Source organism: Syngnathus leptorhynchus, chromosome 8, assembly GCF_054491065.1.
Source record: "Syngnathus leptorhynchus isolate UIUO chromosome 8, UIUO_Slep, whole genome shotgun sequence".
In the NCBI taxonomy this organism is placed as follows: domain Eukaryota; kingdom Metazoa; phylum Chordata; class Actinopteri; order Syngnathiformes; family Syngnathidae; genus Syngnathus; species Syngnathus leptorhynchus.
Window position 1 is genome coordinate 12,263,281 of NC_141202.1, and position 18,567 is coordinate 12,281,847.

The 18,567-nt window shown below is 50.1% G+C and overlaps 8 non-coding genes and 29 pseudogenes across 8 annotated transcripts; all 37 read left to right on the forward strand.

Moving 5' to 3' along the window:
• The first annotated feature begins 8,877 nt into the window (after positions 1-8,877).
• LOC147052549 (5S ribosomal RNA) lies at positions 8,878-8,997 on the forward strand (annotated as a pseudogene).
• A 116-nt stretch (positions 8,998-9,113) lies between these two features.
• On the forward strand, positions 9,114-9,233 carry LOC147052550 (5S ribosomal RNA; annotated as a pseudogene).
• A 116-nt stretch (positions 9,234-9,349) lies between these two features.
• Positions 9,350-9,469, forward strand: LOC147052551 (5S ribosomal RNA; annotated as a pseudogene).
• A 342-nt stretch (positions 9,470-9,811) lies between these two features.
• On the forward strand, positions 9,812-9,931 carry LOC147052552 (5S ribosomal RNA). Its single transcript, XR_015067206.1, has one exon. It is a non-coding gene; the product is annotated as a 5S ribosomal RNA (ribosomal RNA).
• Positions 9,932-10,273: 342 nt separating this feature from the next.
• Positions 10,274-10,393, forward strand: LOC147052553 (5S ribosomal RNA; annotated as a pseudogene).
• Positions 10,394-10,508: 115 nt separating this feature from the next.
• Positions 10,509-10,628, forward strand: LOC147052554 (5S ribosomal RNA; annotated as a pseudogene).
• Positions 10,629-10,745: 117 nt separating this feature from the next.
• On the forward strand, positions 10,746-10,865 carry LOC147052555 (5S ribosomal RNA). The gene has a single exon (XR_015067207.1). It is a non-coding gene; the product is annotated as a 5S ribosomal RNA (ribosomal RNA).
• A 116-nt stretch (positions 10,866-10,981) lies between these two features.
• Positions 10,982-11,101, forward strand: LOC147052556 (5S ribosomal RNA; annotated as a pseudogene).
• Positions 11,102-11,218: 117 nt separating this feature from the next.
• LOC147052557 (5S ribosomal RNA) lies at positions 11,219-11,338 on the forward strand (annotated as a pseudogene).
• A 125-nt stretch (positions 11,339-11,463) lies between these two features.
• Positions 11,464-11,583, forward strand: LOC147052558 (5S ribosomal RNA). Its single transcript, XR_015067208.1, has one exon. It is a non-coding gene; the product is annotated as a 5S ribosomal RNA (ribosomal RNA).
• A 116-nt stretch (positions 11,584-11,699) lies between these two features.
• On the forward strand, positions 11,700-11,819 carry LOC147052559 (5S ribosomal RNA). Its single transcript, XR_015067103.1, has one exon. It is a non-coding gene; the product is annotated as a 5S ribosomal RNA (ribosomal RNA).
• Positions 11,820-11,936: 117 nt separating this feature from the next.
• On the forward strand, positions 11,937-12,056 carry LOC147052560 (5S ribosomal RNA; annotated as a pseudogene).
• A 115-nt stretch (positions 12,057-12,171) lies between these two features.
• Positions 12,172-12,291, forward strand: LOC147052561 (5S ribosomal RNA; annotated as a pseudogene).
• Positions 12,292-12,405: 114 nt separating this feature from the next.
• On the forward strand, positions 12,406-12,525 carry LOC147052562 (5S ribosomal RNA). The gene has a single exon (XR_015067104.1). It is a non-coding gene; the product is annotated as a 5S ribosomal RNA (ribosomal RNA).
• Positions 12,526-12,640: 115 nt separating this feature from the next.
• On the forward strand, positions 12,641-12,760 carry LOC147052563 (5S ribosomal RNA; annotated as a pseudogene).
• A 124-nt stretch (positions 12,761-12,884) lies between these two features.
• LOC147052564 (5S ribosomal RNA) lies at positions 12,885-13,004 on the forward strand (annotated as a pseudogene).
• Positions 13,005-13,120: 116 nt separating this feature from the next.
• LOC147052565 (5S ribosomal RNA) lies at positions 13,121-13,240 on the forward strand (annotated as a pseudogene).
• Positions 13,241-13,356: 116 nt separating this feature from the next.
• On the forward strand, positions 13,357-13,476 carry LOC147052566 (5S ribosomal RNA; annotated as a pseudogene).
• A 125-nt stretch (positions 13,477-13,601) lies between these two features.
• Positions 13,602-13,721, forward strand: LOC147052567 (5S ribosomal RNA). Its single transcript, XR_015067209.1, has one exon. It is a non-coding gene; the product is annotated as a 5S ribosomal RNA (ribosomal RNA).
• A 342-nt stretch (positions 13,722-14,063) lies between these two features.
• LOC147052568 (5S ribosomal RNA) lies at positions 14,064-14,183 on the forward strand (annotated as a pseudogene).
• A 115-nt stretch (positions 14,184-14,298) lies between these two features.
• On the forward strand, positions 14,299-14,418 carry LOC147052569 (5S ribosomal RNA; annotated as a pseudogene).
• A 117-nt stretch (positions 14,419-14,535) lies between these two features.
• Positions 14,536-14,655, forward strand: LOC147052570 (5S ribosomal RNA). The gene has a single exon (XR_015067210.1). It is a non-coding gene; the product is annotated as a 5S ribosomal RNA (ribosomal RNA).
• A 116-nt stretch (positions 14,656-14,771) lies between these two features.
• On the forward strand, positions 14,772-14,891 carry LOC147052571 (5S ribosomal RNA; annotated as a pseudogene).
• A 117-nt stretch (positions 14,892-15,008) lies between these two features.
• LOC147052572 (5S ribosomal RNA) lies at positions 15,009-15,128 on the forward strand (annotated as a pseudogene).
• Positions 15,129-15,252: 124 nt separating this feature from the next.
• Positions 15,253-15,372, forward strand: LOC147052573 (5S ribosomal RNA; annotated as a pseudogene).
• Positions 15,373-15,496: 124 nt separating this feature from the next.
• On the forward strand, positions 15,497-15,616 carry LOC147052574 (5S ribosomal RNA; annotated as a pseudogene).
• A 115-nt stretch (positions 15,617-15,731) lies between these two features.
• Positions 15,732-15,851, forward strand: LOC147052575 (5S ribosomal RNA; annotated as a pseudogene).
• A 122-nt stretch (positions 15,852-15,973) lies between these two features.
• LOC147052576 (5S ribosomal RNA) lies at positions 15,974-16,087 on the forward strand (annotated as a pseudogene).
• A 342-nt stretch (positions 16,088-16,429) lies between these two features.
• Positions 16,430-16,549, forward strand: LOC147052577 (5S ribosomal RNA; annotated as a pseudogene).
• Positions 16,550-16,664: 115 nt separating this feature from the next.
• LOC147052578 (5S ribosomal RNA) lies at positions 16,665-16,784 on the forward strand (annotated as a pseudogene).
• A 116-nt stretch (positions 16,785-16,900) lies between these two features.
• On the forward strand, positions 16,901-17,020 carry LOC147052579 (5S ribosomal RNA; annotated as a pseudogene).
• Positions 17,021-17,135: 115 nt separating this feature from the next.
• LOC147052580 (5S ribosomal RNA) lies at positions 17,136-17,255 on the forward strand (annotated as a pseudogene).
• Positions 17,256-17,376: 121 nt separating this feature from the next.
• LOC147052581 (5S ribosomal RNA) lies at positions 17,377-17,496 on the forward strand. The gene has a single exon (XR_015067211.1). It is a non-coding gene; the product is annotated as a 5S ribosomal RNA (ribosomal RNA).
• Positions 17,497-17,612: 116 nt separating this feature from the next.
• Positions 17,613-17,732, forward strand: LOC147052582 (5S ribosomal RNA; annotated as a pseudogene).
• A 116-nt stretch (positions 17,733-17,848) lies between these two features.
• On the forward strand, positions 17,849-17,968 carry LOC147052583 (5S ribosomal RNA; annotated as a pseudogene).
• A 116-nt stretch (positions 17,969-18,084) lies between these two features.
• LOC147052584 (5S ribosomal RNA) lies at positions 18,085-18,204 on the forward strand (annotated as a pseudogene).
• Positions 18,205-18,320: 116 nt separating this feature from the next.
• LOC147052585 (5S ribosomal RNA) lies at positions 18,321-18,440 on the forward strand (annotated as a pseudogene).
• Positions 18,441-18,567: the final 127 nt, after the last annotated feature.

Here is an 18,567-nt window from a genome sequence, read left to right on the forward strand (position 1 = left end):
TCCATTCTTCTGGCGAATGTCCGGTCGCTGGACAACAAGATGGATTACATTCATCTGCTGAGATCCACGAACCGGGCAGTGAGCAACTGCTGCGTGTTCGTGTTCACTGAAACTTGGCTGAATGTCAACATTCCGGACTCTGCTGTGCAACTGGAGCGGCTGGCGTGCTTTCGAGCGGACCGGGCAATTGAAGAAGGAGGGAAATCGCGTGGAGGAGGTATATGTGTCTACATCCGCGACGAATGGTGCCGGGACTCTGTAGTGGTATGCAGGCACTGCTCGCCACTGGCGGAGTTTGTGATCGTTAAGTGCCGTCCTTTTTACCTACCAAGGGAGTTTGCTGCGATTCTGCTTGTCGCGGTCTACATCCCGCCTTCCAACGTTGGAAGTGACAGGATCACGGCCCTTAATGAACTTTATCGGGCTGTCAGTGATCAGCAGACGGCGCACCCTGACGGTCTCATCATCTTCGCTGGTGATTTTAATCATGCTGACCTGAAGTCTGTCTTTCCAAAGCTTCACCAGCATGTTACTTTTCCAACGCGTGGTGGCAGCTTCCTGGACTTGGTCTACACTGCACATAGAGGAGCTTTCAAGGCCACCCCCCTCCCCAACATCGGACTTTCTGACCACGTCACCGTTCTGCTTACCCCCGCGTACAGACAGAGAGTGAGAACTTCCAGGCCGGTTCGCAAACGTGTTAGGGTGTGGCCTGAGGGGGCCTCTGATGCTCTTCGGGACTGCTTTGGCACTACAGACTGGGAAATGTTTAAGCAGGCAGCCACTTGCGACAATCGGACGGACATTGAGGAGTATGCTGACTCTGTGACCTCTTACATCGCTAAGTGCATTGATGATGTGACCCTCACAAAGTACGTCGTCACTCGGGCTAACTGGAAGCCATGGCTGACAGGGGCTGTCCTTGGGCTCCTGAGGGCCAGAGACAAAGCCTACAGGGCTGGGGATGCAGCGAGCGTGCGATCAGCAAGGGCGAAACTGTCCCGGGGCATCGAGGATGCGAAAAAGGCGTTCTCTTCCAAGATTACTGCTCACTTCAAAGACAGCAAGGATGCTCGGAGCCTGTGGCGAGGCATACAGACAATCACGGACTACAAGCCCGCGCCGCAGAGCTGTGAGGGCGACGTCCCTCTGCTCAACGAACTGAACCGCTTCTTTGCTCGCTTCGACGCTCAGAACGACACTTGCCCGCTGAAGAACCCTCCCCATCCGGACGAGCAGCCTCTGTGCCTCTCTGCCGTTAGCGTGAGGAAGACGCTTGCTGCTATCAACACCCGTAAGGCGGCGGGCCCGGACAACATCCCGGGACGGGCGCTGAAGGACTGCGCTGAGGAGCTGATGGATGTCTTCACGGACATCTTTAACATTTCCCTGCGGCAGGCCGTCGTCCCGTCTTGCTTCAAGGCTGCCACCATCATACCTGTGCCGAAAAATCCTGCTCCCTCCTGCTTCAATGACTACCGCCCTGTGGCACTGACCCCCATCGTCATGAAGTGCTTTGAGAGGCTTGTCTTGGCGCACGTCAGATCTGTTCTTCCCCCCACCGTGGACCCCTTCCAGTTTGCCTTCCGACCCAATCGGTCCTCTGAGGATGCCATCTGCTCTGCCCTCCACTCTGCCCTCACCCACCTGGAGAACAGGGACTCGTATGTGAGATTGCTGTTTGTGGACTTCAGTTCTGCATTCAACACCATTGTTCCACAGCGTCTCATTTGCAAACTTGTCAAGCTGGGCCTCAGTTCCTCCCTTTGCAACTGGCTACTGGACTTCCTCTGTCAGAGGCCTCAAGTAGTGCGTGTGGGCGACAGTGTCTCCGGCAGCATCACGCTGAGCACGGGGGCCCCTCAAGGCTGCGTGCTCAGTCCGCTGCTCTTCACCCTGCTGACGCATGACTGCACTGCGACCTACGGCAGCAACCGCGTGCTGAAATATGCCGACAACACGACTGTGGTGGGTCTGCTCACCGGTGGCGACGAGACTCACTACAGATCGGAGGTCGACCTTTTGGCCGCTTGGTGCAGGGACAACAACCTTCTGCTGAACGTCAACAAGACCAAGGAGATTATCATTGACTTCCGGAAGGGTCACACCCACCACCTGCCGCTGACCGTCGACGGAGCTGTGGTGGAGAGAGTGAGTAGCACCAGATTCCTGGGGGTGCACATCAGTGAGGACCTCTCCTGGACCACCAACACTGCGTCGCTGGTGAAGAAGGCCCAGCGCCGCCTGTACTTTCTGCGGAAACTCAGGCGGGCAAGTGCTCCTCCCGCCGTCATGACCACATTCTACCGTGGCACCATTGTGAGCGTTCCTCCAGCTGCATCGCTGTGTGGGGTGGTGGCTGCTCTGAGTACAACATGAAGGCCCTGCAGCGCATAGTGACCACTGCGAGTAAAATCATCGGGGCCCCACTCCCCTCCCTGAAGGAAGTTTACGCCTCCCGTCTCACCCGCAAAGCGGCTCAGATTGTGTGTGATGAGAGTCACCCCGCTCACTCTTTGTTTGTACTTCTGCCCTCTAGGAAGAGATACAGATGCCTGCGCTCCCGCACCACCAGACTCAGGGACAGCTTCGTGCTCCAAGCTGTCCGGATCCTGAATTCCCTCCCCCCTCCACCCTCTGCTACATGACGTCCTGCTCTTTTGCGCTATGATCTGGCTGTCTGCTATTAGCGCGCTTGTTCCATTTTGCTGCTCTTATTTGTCTATTTATTTATTTATTGTTTATTATTTGGGTTATTTGCTTATTACTTATTTGTTGCTCTTGTCTGTTCGTTTTTACTCTTTGTGCTGTTTGATGTGCGTGTTGTGTACTGTCTAGTCACCGTGGGACGATGGGAAACGTAATTTCGATCTCTTTGTGTGCCTGGCATGTGAAGAAATTGACAATAAAGCGGACTTTGACTTTTGACTTGATATCATTGTACCCATCACTTGCGAAGCATTTTTGATAGTCAAATCATTAAGTTTCTGTAAAACATGCTCGGCTAAACATCATCTACGCAATCTACGTAGATCAATTTTAGTGTGTGAGTGAAAAACCTGCGGCAAGATGTTATAATGCAGGAAAAGTCTCACACGGTCCCTCTGCCTTAGGCGACCATAATGTTATCAATAACAACAGTCAAGACAAAAACTGCTCGTGATTGTTCAGCCGTCGGGGGCTTGGCACGGCCACTGTTGGAGGGTGAGCACAATTCTCACCCCCTCTGCAGCACTGCTTCGTCGGGGGAGAACCTGGAAGTGTCTGCCGCGCGGTTGTCGTCTTCAGTCTTCAGTGGCCAGGGTAGACTACCTGGCCACCAAGGGGGAAGAGGATTATTCTGCCTCTATTTGAATTGGGGGCGGGGACGCTGTCGATGGTGGATCTGCTTCCTTGCTGGAACCGTCGTGTTGCAGTCATCAAGTCCAGAACCATCCTGTTTTGTAAGACCATTAGCCTAATAGCCTGAATCGCTCTGTTTTGTCCATCACTGACCCCAGACAGGATCATGAGAGTCAAAGGTCACAACAGCCCTGCGTCGACGTCCAGAAGAGTTGCGTGCTGTCGTCAACTGATGATGTATTCTGTAGGTGTGGTCTGTCACCCACACTGGTGCACACACTCTTGTCCAGTTGGCGGGCAGCATCGGACAACCTTTTTGATCACAAAGCCACCAGCCATTCTGTATGAAGTAGGTTCTGTTTGATGGCGCAGCCATGTTGGTAGGAGAGCCCTCACCACTTGAAATGGCTCTCTTATCCTGACACTCAGCGGTGATGTCCAAAGCTCCCATCCAGTGTCCTCCTGGAGAGCAGTCGTCGTTGATGCATTTGTGGGTCTCGTTTCCTTGGATGTAACATGTGTAGTTCACTCCAGCTGGTCTCTCTGTGTAGGCCACTTGCGGCAATGTTCGTCCTTTAACAGTTGCGTTGACATTAACCCAAAAGAGTTCGATCACAGGTTCTTTTCTGTGAGTCCAGGGCGGTAGGGGTAGCATCACTGACTGTGACAGCATGGTGCTGAAATCCAAACCCCTCCCACAAAGGCCATGCATTTGCTTCAGTGACAGTCATTGTTCTGGCCTCCAGGTCAACTTTTGTGGAGGAAGGGGGGGAGTTTGGAACACACACATAGCATTCCTCCTGTGTGTGAGCTCTCACAGTGAACTTTACGCACCGGTACCAAGTGTAGGTTTTGTATGGGTTTCTGGGGTCCCATGACCAGTCCTCGAAATTCTCATCATGTGACCATCTTCTTCCACGAATGACACTGTCCATTGGTCCATTCAGATGAGCCCACAAACCATAGCACACTCCAACCACAGCGCAGCATAGAATCCACCTGGCATATGGAATTCCGTTGCTACTAGGATGGCAGAGACACCGGGACATCTCCTCGCCTAGCGGAGTGGGGATCGCTGGATTCTTCACCAACGTTGAGACGTTCCACCCTAAGCGATGAAACCCCTTTGAAGTCGGACTTCCCCACCACTCCGAATGAGGGGTCCAGCACTCTCTGCAACTTGCAGTGGCTGAGGTGAATCCAGCTGGGCCGTTCAGCAATCTTTACTGTAGTGGGGGTAGTCAGCAAGACTTGGAATGGTCCCTCCCACCGTGGGCTGGCCTAGTTCTTTCTTTTGATGACCTTGATGTAGACCCAGTCTCCTGGCTTGATGAGGTTGTCAACCTGTGGGGAAGGAAGACCAGGCGGCACTAAATTTGCATTTAACACATCTTTCATTTTGAGCGTTCTGATCATGTAATCTGCCAAGGTCTGTTCTTCATCTGCTTTTTGTAAATCTGCAGGGAACACAGGTAGTCTATATGGTCTCCCATGTATAATTTCAAAAGGCGTTAGCCCTTCTGAATTGGGGGTGATTCTCATATAGAGTTTCACCAAGTCTAGGCACTCCGGCCAGGCTCTGCCTGTTGATTCCATGTATTTTTCCAACCTGCTTTTGATAGTAGCGTTTGCTCGTTCAACCAGGCCTGCACTGGATGGGTGCCAAGCACAGTGGTTTTTTAACGTTATCCCAAAATGTACAGCCATGTTTTGTACAACTTGGTTCACAAAGTGTGGACCATTGTCACTGTAAATGATCTGCGGGATGCCATGAACCGGTATGACGGTTTTGCAAACGGCTTGTGCCACTGTTAAGGCATCTGCTCGTTTAGATGGAACTATTTCAACCCATTTGGAAAATGTATCAATCATCACTAGACAGTATTTGTGAGGTCCACTTTGTGTGAGTTCAATAAAATCCATGTGCATGATTTAGAATGGGTAAGACGGTTTTGGAAAGGAGCCTCTCTTAGGTCTCATGTTTCCTTGTGGATTATGTTTCACACAAACAGGACATGCTTTACAAAAATTTTTTTAAGTAAGAATCTAAACCAAAGGTAGTGAATTGACCTCATCCCTCCTGTCAACACATGGCAAGGCCCATGTGTCGCAATTGCTGCTGCCTTAAAAAGTGTTTAGAAGCGTGTGTGGGTCAGGCACATTAGGTGCTGCTTCATTTACTACTCGGAAATCTTGTATCATTCGCCAATCAATTTTATTGGCCTTTTGGACTGGAAAAACAGGAGTCTTGCAAGGAGAATCCAAGCACTTCCTAAGGATTCCTCCTGACAAAAGACCATCTATGACAGGGGCTGTCCCATTTATTGCCGCCTGGTTTAAAGGAGATTCTCTGATCCCGGTTAGATTTGGATGTTAAGTCCTGTAGCAAATGGTTCCTTTGATCAGTCAAACAAATGTTGATGAGCCAGGGAAGCGCATAAGCGCGTGCCCTTCAAAACACCCACATCACTTCCTCATAGCTTCGTTAGTAATTAGCAACAACTTTTTCTTTGGGTTTTTTGTTTTTGTTTTCTTAGCATTTAACTTGCACAAAATCACTCTTTCGTCAAAGTTGCTCTACTAATCTCCCATAGTAGTCTCGAACAACCTCAACTATTCAACCTATATTTTCCTTTCATTCAGGAAATCATTCATCCCTGCTCATTTGCATCTCACACACAGTCACCGAAGAGGAGTCTTTTCATCACATTTGTCTGAAGTTATCCAAGTCCTCCACACAACATTCATATACCATTCTCAACACACACAAAAAAAACAGCTTGCGAATTAATCAGATTTTTTTTTTTCTTTTTTTTAAATTAACCAACTCAATCTCTCGAATTTAACTAAAATATAGAAGTTTGTAGACTCTTACAACACAACTAATCAATTATTTTTTCAAATTTAGTTTTGCAGTGTGTGAAATCCACAATTTTGCTTCATCCAATTCCAGAAAACATGTTTTCTCTGTCTTTCGAATTTGTCATCAGGATGAGACACTAATGAGCACTAGTGTAAACCAGTTTCTGCCTACAAACAGATTTCTTTCTTTTCTTCTCTTTTTTATTTATTTTTATTCTTCAAAAGTGGTCTAACGAATTTCTTTTGGACACAGGTTTAGCCAATTTTATCAGTTTAACAAATATGCACACACGTACAGCTCTCGGTGCGAGGGGAGGGGACCTGACATCAATGATTCGTCACAAGCTGGCCATTTCTTGCGGTCGATCATGAAGCTGGTCCCACCCACGCACGCGAGGACAGCACATTCAAATTTTTCTTTTTATCTTTTAGAAACAAGTTGTATTACTTTACCACTTGATTTGCAAATTTTAACTTCAGTGTGCACACATAATTTGACCCCTTGTCATTTGTCGTTGGGCATACAATCAGCATTGTCATACGTCTTGTATGTACAGGAGTTCTAATAACCCAAAAAAAATGTTTTAAACCAAAAGTAGGAGCATGAGAGGTCAAAGAGGAGGAAGCCCGTTTTGCTGAAAATTTGGCTTTTCCTCTGCCCCTTCCTCCACCCTTTGATTGGTCTTGTTTTGCATAACGACACTCTCTCGCAAAGTGTCCTCGTCTCCCACAGTACCAACAGTTGTCAGAATCTGGTGGGGGTTTTGAACCATATGGCGGCCTTGCGTCTGCGCACTGGGGCCTTATTGTGTTCTGGTCTGACAAACACTTGTGACCTCATCACTTTTTATCTTTCCATTTTTGGTCTTTTGAATTTGTTCTCTTAGCTCTTGTGAAGTTTTCAACCACACTCTAGCACATTGGAAGTCTCTCTCTTTTCTTTCCTTTCTCAATCCCTTTTGTCTTCCTAGCCACACTCTCCTCCAAAACATCAACCACTATTTTCCACATTTCAACTTTCAACTTCCCTTCTACTCCATACTTTTTCTTCCACTTTGGCATGTATCGCATACAATTAAGAAATCTACTTGCCATGTACTTCTCATCACCTTCAAGAGCTAGAGATTTACCGTTTTTATTTCCTATCTTAACTTGATATTTTTAGATTTTTCCATTTTTTTTTCAATTTTTTGTTTTTCTTTTTGGAGGATCCTCAATGTAGGATTAAATTGACCCTTCAACAAAATTGCCTCTTAGTCAAATTCTCCTACCAGTCACACACTCAACCACACAACTTAGCGCTTTTTAACTTTTAGGCCTATCTCGGATGGGTGCAAAAACCCTTCCAAACAGCTAGGAAAAAACGGACAAAAAAGAACCTACGCCCTTCTCCAATTAAGAAAAAGAATCTCTGTCTTTTTTAACCCGTTCCATCCACTGGGTCTAGAACCCCAGCTGTTTCTTAGCCTGGACAAACCAAACCGTAAACCTCATAGCTCGGACAAACCAAAGCCGTATATCTCATAGCCCGGACAAACCAAAGCCGTATATCTCATAGCCCGGACAAACCAAAGCCGTATATCTTGTGCACCTTTAACTTTTTATGCGTTTCACAACAACACAATCACACAATTTCAGGGCTTTAACTTACTTGTCCCCTGGTTCGTTGCACTGCCGGATCCCGTCAATCCACTGTTGTCCGACGAAGGCAGACCTAAGATGCTGGCCCAGTGAAGAATTTTCTTGCCAGGTCTTTTCTTTACCAGGTCCTCCTAATGGACGCTGGCTTGTCGACAATGCAGCACGTCGTCCTCCGTCGATCAGCAGTGGGTATGTTGGATCCGGGTCACGGCACCAAAATGTTAGAGATGTTCCGACTCTAACTTATTTTGCAAGAACCACACGGGAGACAGTATGCCCTTTGAACACTTGCAAGTGGAGAATTTGTTCGTTACTGTAGATACAGCAATGTCCGAACAAAGTCTGCCGTTGCATTCATGCAAGACAGTATTTATTGAGAGAAGAAGGGTGGGGGTGAGAGTGGCCAAGGTGGGGGTGACAATTTACATGTGTGGTGGTCACCTCAGCAAATGGTTAACCACTTCAGAGGGTCCCGGTTAAAACAAAGTTCATCATTCTAGTCTACATCCCAACATAATCATACGATCAAGATAGTTCATAAAGCCTAACACCGAGTTTGAAACGTAAACTGTGTGGTGTCATCCATAGCATTGTAGTTCACGTTTCTTACCGCTAGAGAGCAGACTACGTACAGTGAATAAAGAGCCTGGCGCCCTGTGAACTCAAAGCAGCAGTCTTTATTTGTAAAATAACACATTGCGCTTCCATGGACTGTTTCCCCCCTTTTCATGACATTTGATACAGCAACATGCAGGTCCCAACGGAAAATTCGTGCTACCACACAAAAAGCTGTCAATAACTTTTCATGATAGCCATGTTTCCATTAAACACCGAAAGTCTTGGAAGAAAGCCTTTTTCGGACCTGGTTGTGACATGGATGGGAGACCGCCTGGGAATACCAGGTGCTGAAAGCCTATTTTTACCCCCCCCCCACGTCGATTGTGAAAGGAAAGCCATCAAGTACCGCCATTGCTTGGCACGGTTTCAGGGGCGATTGTGTCTATAAAATGCAAAACTTTGGTAAGTTTGACGGCTTACGGCCATACTACCCTGAGAACGCCCGATCTCGTCCGATCTCGGAAGCTAAAGCAGGGTCGGGCCTGGTAAGTACTTGAATGGGAGACCGCCTGGGAATACCAGGTGCTGAAAGCCTTATTTTTACCCACCCACGTCGATTGTGAAAAGAAAGCCATCAAGTACCGCCGTTGCTTGGCACGGTTTCAGGGGCGATTGTGTCTATGAAATGCAAAACTTTGGTGGGTTTGACGGCTTATGGCCATACTACCCTGAGAACGCCCGATCTCGTCCGATCTCGGAAGTTAAAGCAGGGTCGGGCCTGATTAGTACTTTAATGGGAGACCACCTGGAAATACCAGGTGCTGAAAGCCTTTTTTTTACCCCCCCACGTCGATCGTAAAAGGAAAGCCATCAAGTACCGCCGTTGCTTGGCACGGTTTCAGGGGCGATTGTGTCTATAAAATGCACAACTTTGATGAATTTGACCGCTTACGGCCACACTACCCTGAGAACGCCCGATCTCGTCCGATCTCGGAAGCTAAAGCAGGGTCGGGCCTGGTTAGTACTTGGATGGGAGACCGCCTGGGAATACCAGGTGCTGAAAGCCTTTTTTTACCCCCCCCACGTCGATTGTGAAAGGAAAGCCATCAAGTACCACCGTTGCTTGGCACGGTTTCAGGGGCGATTGTGTATATAAAATGCAGAACGTTGGTGAGTTTGACAGCTTACGGCCATACTCCCCTGAGAATGCCCGATCTCGGAAGCTGAAGCAGTGTCGGGCCTGGTTAGTACTTGAATGGGAGACCGCCTGGGAATACCAGGTGCTGAAAGCCTATTTTTACCCCCCCCACGTCGATTGTGAAAGGAAAGCCATCAAGTACCGCCGTTGCTTGGCACGGTTTCAGGGGCGATTGTGTCTATAAAATGCAAAACTTTGGTGAGCTTGACGGCTTACGGCCATACTACCCTGAGAACGCCCGATCTCGTCCGATCTCGGAAGCTTAAGCAGGGTCGGGCCTGGTTAGTACTTGAATGGGAGACCGCCTGGGAATACCAGGTGCTGAAAGCCTTTTTTTTACCCCCCCACGTCGATTGTGAAAGGAAAGCCATCAAGTACCGCCGTTGCTTGGCACGGTTTCAGGGGCGATTGTGTCTATAAAATACAAAACTTTGGTGGGTTTGACGGCTTACGGCCATACTACCCTGAGAACGCCCGATCTCGGAAGCTGAAGCAGGGTCGGGCCTGTTTAGTCCTTGAATGGGAGACCGCCTGGGACTACCAGGTGCTAAAAGCCTATTTTTACCCCCCCCACGTCGATTGTGAAAGGAAAGCCATCAAGTACCGCCATTGCTTGGCACGGTTTCAGGGGCGATTGTGTCTATAAAATGCAAAACTTTGGTGAACCTGACGGCTTACGGCCATACTACCCTGAGAACGCCCGATCTCGTCCGATCTCGGAAGCTAAAGCAGGGTCGGGCCTGGTTAGTACTTGAATGGGAGACCGCCTGGGAATACCAGGTGCGGAAAGCCTATTTTTACCACCCCACGTCGATTGTGAAAGGAAAGCCATCAAGTAACGCCATTGCTTGGCACGGTTTCAGGGGCGATTGTGTCCATAAAATGCAAAACTTTGGTGAGTTTGACGGCTTACGGCCATACTGCCCTGAAAACGCCCGATATCATCCGATCTCGGAAGCTAATGCAGGGTCGGGCCTGGTTAGTACTTGAATGGGAGACCGCCTGGGAATACCAGGAGCTGAAAGCCTTTTTTTACCCCCCCCCACGTCGATTGTGAAAGGAAAGCCATCAAGTACCGCCGTTGCTTGGCACGGTTTCAGGGGCGATTGTGTCTATAAAATGCAAAACTTTGGTGAGCTTGACGGCTTACGGCCATACTACCCTGAGAACGCCCGATCTCGTCCGATCTCGGAAGCTTAAGCAGGGTCGGGCCTGGTTAGTACTTGAATGGGAGACCGCCTGGGAATACCAGGTGCTGAAAGCCTTTTTTTTAACCCCCCACGTCGATTGTGAAAGGAAAGCCATCAAGTACCGCCGTTGCTTCGCACGGTTTCAGGGGCGATTGTGTCTATAAAATGCAAAACTTTGGTGGGTTTGACGGCTTACGGCCATACTACCTTGAGAACGCCCGATCTCGTCCGATCTCGGAAGCTAAAGCAGGGTCGGGCCTGGTTAGTACTTGAATGGGAGACCGCCTGGGAATACCAGGTGCTGAAAGCCTATTTTTACCCCCCCCCACGTCGATTGTGAAAGGAAAGCCATCAAGTACCGCCGTTGCTTGGCACGGTTTCAGGGGCGATTGTGTCTATAAAATGCAAAACTTTGGTGGGTTTGTCGGCTTACGGCCATACTACCCTGAGAACGCCCGATCTCGTCCGATCTCGGTAGCTAAAGCAGGGCCGGGCCTGGTTAGTACTTGAATGTGAGACCGCCTGGGAATACCAGGTGCTGAAAGCCATTTTTTACACACACTCCCCCCCCCACGTCGGTTGTGAAAGGAAAGCCATCAAGTACCGCCGTTGCTTGTCACTGTTTCAGGGGCGATTGTGTCTATAAAATGCAAAACTTTGGTGAGCTTGACGGCTTACGGCCATACTACCCTGAGAACGCCCGATCTCGTCCGATCTCGGAAGCTTAAGCAGGGTCGGGCCTGGTTAGTACTTGAATGGGAGACCGCCTGGGAATACCAGGTGCTGAAAGCCTTTTTTTTACCCCCCCACGTCGATTGTGAAAGGAAAGCCATCAAGTACCGCCGTTGCTTGGCACGGTTTCAGGGGCGATTGTGTCTATAAAATGCAAAACTTTGGTGGGTTTGACGGCTTACGGCCATACTACCCTGAGAACGCCCGATCTCGTCCGATCTCGGAAGCTAAAGCAGGGTCGGGCCTGGTTAGTACTTGAATGGGAGACCGCCTGGGAATACCAGGTGCTGAAAGCCTATTTTTACCCCCCCCCACGTCGATTGTGAAAGGAAAGCCATCAAATACCGCCTTCACTTGGCACGGTTTCAGGGGTGATTGTGTCTATAAAATGCAAAACTTTGGTGAGCCTGACGGCTTACGGCCATACTACCCTGAGAACGCCCGATCTCGTCCGATCTCGGAAACTAAAGCAGGGTCGGGCCTGGTTAGTACTTGAATGGGAGACCGCCTGGGAATACCAGGTGCGGAAAGCCTATTTTTACCACCCCACGTCGATTGTGAAAGGAAAGCCATCAAGTAACGGCGTTGCTTGGCACGGTTTCAGGGGCGATTGTGTCTATAAAATGCAAAACTTTGGTGAGTTTGACGGCTTACGGCCATACTGCCCTGAAAACGCCCGATATCGTCCGATCTTGGAAGCTAAAGCAGGGTCGGGCCTGGTTAGTACTTGAATGGGAGACCGCCTGGGAATACCAGTTGCTGAAAGCCTTTTTTTACCCCCCCCACGTCGATTGTGAAAGGAAAGCCATCAAGTACCGCCGTTGCTTGGCGGTTTCAGTGGCGATTGTGTCTATAAAATGCAAAACTTTGGTGGGTTTGACGGCTTACGGCCATACTACCCTGAGAACGCCCGATCTCGTCCGATCTCGGAAGCTAAAGCAGGGTCGGGCCTGGTTAGTACTTGAATGGGAGACCGCCTGGGAATACCAGGTGCTGAAAGCCTATTTTTACCCCCCCACGTCGATTGTGAAAGGAAAGCCATCAAGTACCGCCGTTGCTTGGCACGGTTTCAGGGGTGATTGTGTCTATAAAATGCAAAACTTTGGTGAGTTTGACGGCTTACGGCCAAACTACCCTGAGAACGCCCGATCTCGTCCGATCTCGGTAGCTAAAGCAGGGCCGGGCCTGGTTAGTACTTGAATGGGAGACCGCCTGGGAATACCAGGTGCTGAAAGCCATTTTTTACACACACTCCCCCCCCACGTTGATTGTGAAAGGAAAGCCATCAAGTACCGCCGTTGCTTGTCACGGTTTCAGGGGCGATTGTGTCTATAAAATGCAAAACTTTGGTGAGCTTGACGGCTTACGGCCATACTACCCTGAGAACGCCCGATCTCGTCCGATCTCGGAAGCTTAAGCAGGGTCTGGCCTGGTTAGTACTTGAATGGGAGACCGCCTGGGAATACCAGGTGCTGAAAGCCTTTTTTTTACCCCCCCATGTCGATTGTGAAAGGAAAGCCATCAAGTACCGCCGTTGCTTGGCACGGTTTCAGGGGCGATTGTGTCTATAAAATGCAAAACTTTGGTGCGTTTGACGGCTTACGGCCATACTACCCTGAGAACGCCCGATATCGTCCGATCTCGGAAGCTGAAGCAGTGTCGGGCCTGGTTAGTACTTGAATGGGAGACCGCCTGGGAATACCAGGTGCTGAAAGCCTATTTTTACCCCCCCCACGTCGATTGTGAAAGGAAAGCCATCAAGTACCGCCGTTGCTTGGCACGGTTTCAGGGGTGATTGTGTCTATAAAATGCAAAACTTTGGTGAGTTTGACGGCTTACGGCCAAACTACCCTGAGAACGCCCGATCTCGTCCGATCTCGGTAGCTAAAGCAGGGCCGGGCCTGGTTAGTACTTGAATGGGAGACCGCCTGGGAATACCAGGTGCTGAAAGCCATTTTTTACACACACACCCCCCCCCACGTCGATTGTGAAAGGAAAGCCATCAAGTACCGCCGTTGCTTGGCACGGTTTCAGGGGCGATTGTGTCTATAAAATGCAAAACTTTGGTGAGCTTGACGGCTTACGGCCATACTACCCTGAGAACGCCCGATCTCGTCCGATCTCGGAAGCTTAAGCAGGGTCGGGCCTGGTTAGTACTTGAATGGGAGACCGCCTGGGAATACCAGGTGCTGAAAGCCTTTTTTTTACCCCCCCACGTCGATAGTGAAAGGAAAGCCATCAAGTACCGCCGTTGCTTGGCACGGTTTCAGGGGCGATTGTGTCTATAAAATGCAAAACTTTGGTGGGTTTGACGGCTTACGGCCATACTACCCTGAGAACGCCCGATCTCGGAAGCTGAAGCAGGGTCGGGCCTGTTTAGTCCTTGAATGGGAGACCGCCTGGGACTACCAGGTGCTAAAAGCCTATTTTTACCCCCCCCACGTCGATTGTGAAAGGAAAGCCATCAAGTACCGCCATTGCTTGGCACGGTTTCAGGGGCGATTGTGTCTATAAAATGCAAAACTTTGGTGAACCTGACGGCTTACGGCCATACTACCCTGAGAACGCCCGATCTCGTCCGATCTCGGAAGCTAAAGCAGGGTCGGGCCTGGTTAGTACTTGAATGGGAGACCGCCTGGGAATACCAGGTGCGGAAAGCCTATTTTTACCACCCCACGTCGATTGTGAAAGGAAAGCCATCAAGTAACGCCATTGCTTGGCACGGTTTCAGGGGCGATTGTGTCCATAAAATGCAAAAAATTGGTGAGTTTGACGGCTTACGGCCATACTGCCCTGAAAACGCCCGATATCATCCGATCTCGGAAGCTAATGCAGGGTCGGGCCTGGTTAGTACTTGAATGGGAGACCGCCTGGGAATACCAGGAGCTGAAAGCCTTTTTTTACCCCCCCCCACGTCGATTGTGAAAGGAAAGCCATCAAGTACCGCCGTTGCTTGGCACGGTTTCAGGGGCGATTGTGTCTATAAAATGCAAAACTTTGGTGAGCTTGACGGCTTACGGCCATACTACCCTGAGAACGCCCGATCTCGTCCGATCTCGGAAGCTTAAGCAGGGTCGGGCCTGGTTAGTACTTGAATGGGAGACCGCCTGGGAATACCAGGTGCTGAAAGCCTTTTTTTTAACCCCCCACGTCGATTGTGAAAGGAAAGCCATCAAGTACCGCCGTTGCTTCGCACGGTTTCAGGGGCGATTGTGTCTATAAAATGCAAAACTTTGGTGGGTTTGACGGCTTACGGCCATACTACCTTGAGAACGCCCGATCTCGTCCGATCTCGGAAGCTAAAGCAGGGTCGGACCTGGTTAGTACTTGAATGGGAGACCGCCTGGGAATACCAGGTGCTGAAAGCCTATTTTTACCCCCCCCCACGTCGATTGTGAAAGGAAAGCCATCAAGTACCGCCGTTGCTTGGCACGGTTTCAGGGGCGATTGTGTCTATAAAATGCAAAACTTTGGTGGGTTTGTCGGCTTACGGCCATACTACCCTGAGAACGCCCGATCTCGTCCGATCTCGGTAGCTAAAGCAGGGCCGGGCCTGGTTAGTACTTGAATGCGAGACAGCCTGGGAATACCAGGTGCTGAAAGCCATTTTTTACACACACTCCCCCCCCACGTCGGTTGTGAAAGGAAAGCCATCAAGTACCGCCGTTGCTTGGCACGGTTTCAGGGGTGATTGTGTCTATAAAATGCAAAACTTTGGTGAGCTTGACGGCTTACGGCCATACTACCCTGAGAACGCCCGATCTCGTCCGATCTCGGTAGCTAAAGTAGGGCCGGGCCTGGTTAGTACTTGAATGGGAGACCGCCTGGGAATACCAGGTGCTGAAAGCCATTTTTTACACACACACCCCCCCCACGTCGATTGTGAAAGGAAAGCCATCAAGTACCGCCGTTGCTTGGCACGGTTTCAGGGGCGATTGTGTCTATAAAATGCAAAACTTTGGTAAACCTGACGGCTTACGGCCATACTACCCTGAGAACGCCCGATCTCGTCCGATCTCGGAAGCTAAAGCAGGGTCGGGCCTGGTTAGTACTTGAATGGGAGACCGCCTGGGAATACCAGGTGCGGAAAGCCTATTTTAACCACCCCACGTCGATTGTGAAAGGAAAGCCATCAAGTAACGCCGTTGCTTGGCACGGTTTCAGGGGCGATTGTGTCCATAAAATGCAAAACTTTGGTGAGTTTGACGGCTTACGGCCATACTGCCCTGAAAACGCCCGATATCATCCGATCTCGGAAGCTAAAGCAGGGTCGGGCCTGGTTAGTACTTGAATGGGAGACCGCCTGGGAATACCAGGAGCTGAAAGCCTTTTTTTACCCCCCCCCCCCCCACGTCGATTGTGAAAGGAAAGCCATCAAGTACCGCCGTTGCTTGGCACGGTTTCAGGGGCGATTGTGTCTATAAAATGCAAAACTTTGGTGAGCTTGACGGCTTACGGCCATACTACCCTGAGAACGCCCGATCTCGTCCGATCGCTTAAGCAGGGTCGGGCCTGGTTAGTACTTGAATGGGAGACCGCCTGGGAATACCAGGTGCTGAAAGCCTTTTTTTTACCCCCCCACGTCGATTGTGAAAGGAAAGCCATCAAGTACCGCCGTTGCTTGGCACGGTTTCAGGGGCGATTGTGTCTATAAAATGCAAAACTTTGGTGGGTTTGACGGCTTACGGCCATACTACCCTGAGAACGCCCGATCTCGGAAGCTGAAGCAGGGTCGGGCCTGTTTAGTCCTTAAATGGGAGACCGCCTGGGACTACCAGGTGCTGAAAGCCTATTTTTACCCCCCCCCACGTCGATTGTGAGAGGAAAGCCATCAAGTACCGCCATTGCTTGGCACGGTTTCAGGGCGATTGTGTCTATAAAATGCAAAACTTTGGTGAGTTTGACGGCTTACGGCCATACTACCCTGAGAACGCCCGATCTCGTCCGATCTCGGAATTTAAAGCAGGGTCGGGCCTGGTCAGTACTTGGATGGGAGACCGCCTGGGAATACCAGGTGCTGAAAGCCTATTTTTACCACCCCACGTCGATTGTGAAAGGAAAGCCATCAAGTACCACCGTTGCTTGGCACGGTTTCAGAGGCGATTGTGTCTATAAAATGCAAAACTTTGGTGAGTTTGACGGCTTACGGCCATACTACCTTGAGAACGCCCGATCTCGTCCGATCCCGGAAGCTAAAGCAGGGTCGGGCCAAGTTAGTACTTGAATGGGAGACCGCCTGGGAATACCAGGTGCTGAAAGCCTTTTTTTTACCCCCCCACGTCGATTGTGAAAGGAAAGCCATCAAGTACCGCCGTTGCTTGGCACGGTTTCAGGGGCGATTGTGTCTATAAAATGCAAAACTTTGGTGAACCTGACGGCTTACGGCCATACTACCCTGAGAACGCCCGATCTCGTCCGATCTCGAAAGCTAAAGCAGGGTCGGGCCTGGTTAGTACTTGAATGGGAGACCGCCTGGGAATACCAGGTGCGGAAACCCTTTTTATACCACCCCACCTCGATTATGTAAGGAAAGCCATCAAGTAACGCCATTGCTTGGCACGGTTTCAGGGGCGATTGTGTCCATAAAATGCAAAACTTTGGTGAGTTTGACGGCTTACGGCCATACTGCCCTGAAAACGCCCGATATCATCCGATCTCGGAAGCTAAAGCAGGGTCGGGCCTGGTTAGTACTTGAATGGGAGACCGCCTGGGAATACCAGGAGCTGAAAGCCTTTTTTTACCCCCCCCCCCCCACGTCGATTGTGAAAGGAAAGCCATCAAGTACCGCCGTTGCTTGGCACGGTTTCAGGGGCGATTGTGTCTATAAAATGCAAAACTTTGGTGAGCTTGACAGCTTACGGCCATACTACCCTGAGAACGCCCGATCTCGTCCGATCTCGGAAGCTTAAGCAGGGTCGGGCCTGGTTAGTACTTGAATGGGAGACCGCCTGGGAATACCAGGTGCTGAAAGCCTTTTTTTTAACCCCCCACGTCGATTGTGAAAGGAAAGCCATCAAGTACCGCCGTTGCTTCGCACGGTTTCAGGGGCGATTGTGTCTATAAAATGCAAAACTTTGGTGGGTTTGACGGCTTACGGCCATACTACCTTGAGAACGCCCGATCTCGTCCGATCCCGGAAGCTAAAGCAGGGTCGGGCCAAGTTAGTACTTGAATGGGAGACCGCCTGGGAATACCAGGTGCTGAAAGCCTTTTTTTTACCCCCCCACGTCGATTGTGAAAGGAAAGCCATCAAGTACCGCCGTTGCTTGGCACGGTTTCAGGGGCGATTGTGTCTATAAAATGCAAAACTTTGGTGAGCTTGATGGCTTACGGCCATACTACCCTGAGAACGACCGATCTCGTCCGATCTCGGAAGCTTAAGCAGGGTCGGGCCTGGTTAGTACTTGAATGGGAGACCGCCTGGGAATACCAGGTGCTGAAAGCCTTTTTTTTAACCCCCCACGTCGATTGTGAAAGGAAAGCCATCAAGTACCGCCGTTGCTTCGCACGGTTTCAGGGGCGATTGTGTCTATAAAATGCAAAACTTTGGTGGGTTTGACGGCTTACGGCCATACTACCTTGAGAACGCCCGATCTCGTCCGATCTCGGAAGCTAAAGCAGGGTCGGGCCAAGTTAGTACTTGAATGGGAGACCGCCTGGGAATACCAGGTGCTGAAAGCCTTTTTTTTACCCCCCCACGTCGATTGTGAAAGGAAAGCCATCAAGTACCGCCGTTGCTTGGCACGGTTTCAGGGGCGATTGTGTCTATAAAATGCAAAACTTTGGTGGGTTTGTCGGCTTACGGCCATACTACCCTGAGAACGCCCGATCTCGTCCGATCTCGGAAGCTAACGCAGGGTCGGGCCTGGTTAGTACTTGAATGGGAGACCGCCTGGGAATACCAGGTGCTGAAAGCCTATTTTTACCACCCCACGTCGATTGTGAAAGGAAAGCCATCAAGTACCACCGTTGCTTGGCACGGTTTCAGAGGCGATTGTGTCTATAAAATGCAAAACTTTGGTGAGTTTGACGGCTTACGGCCAT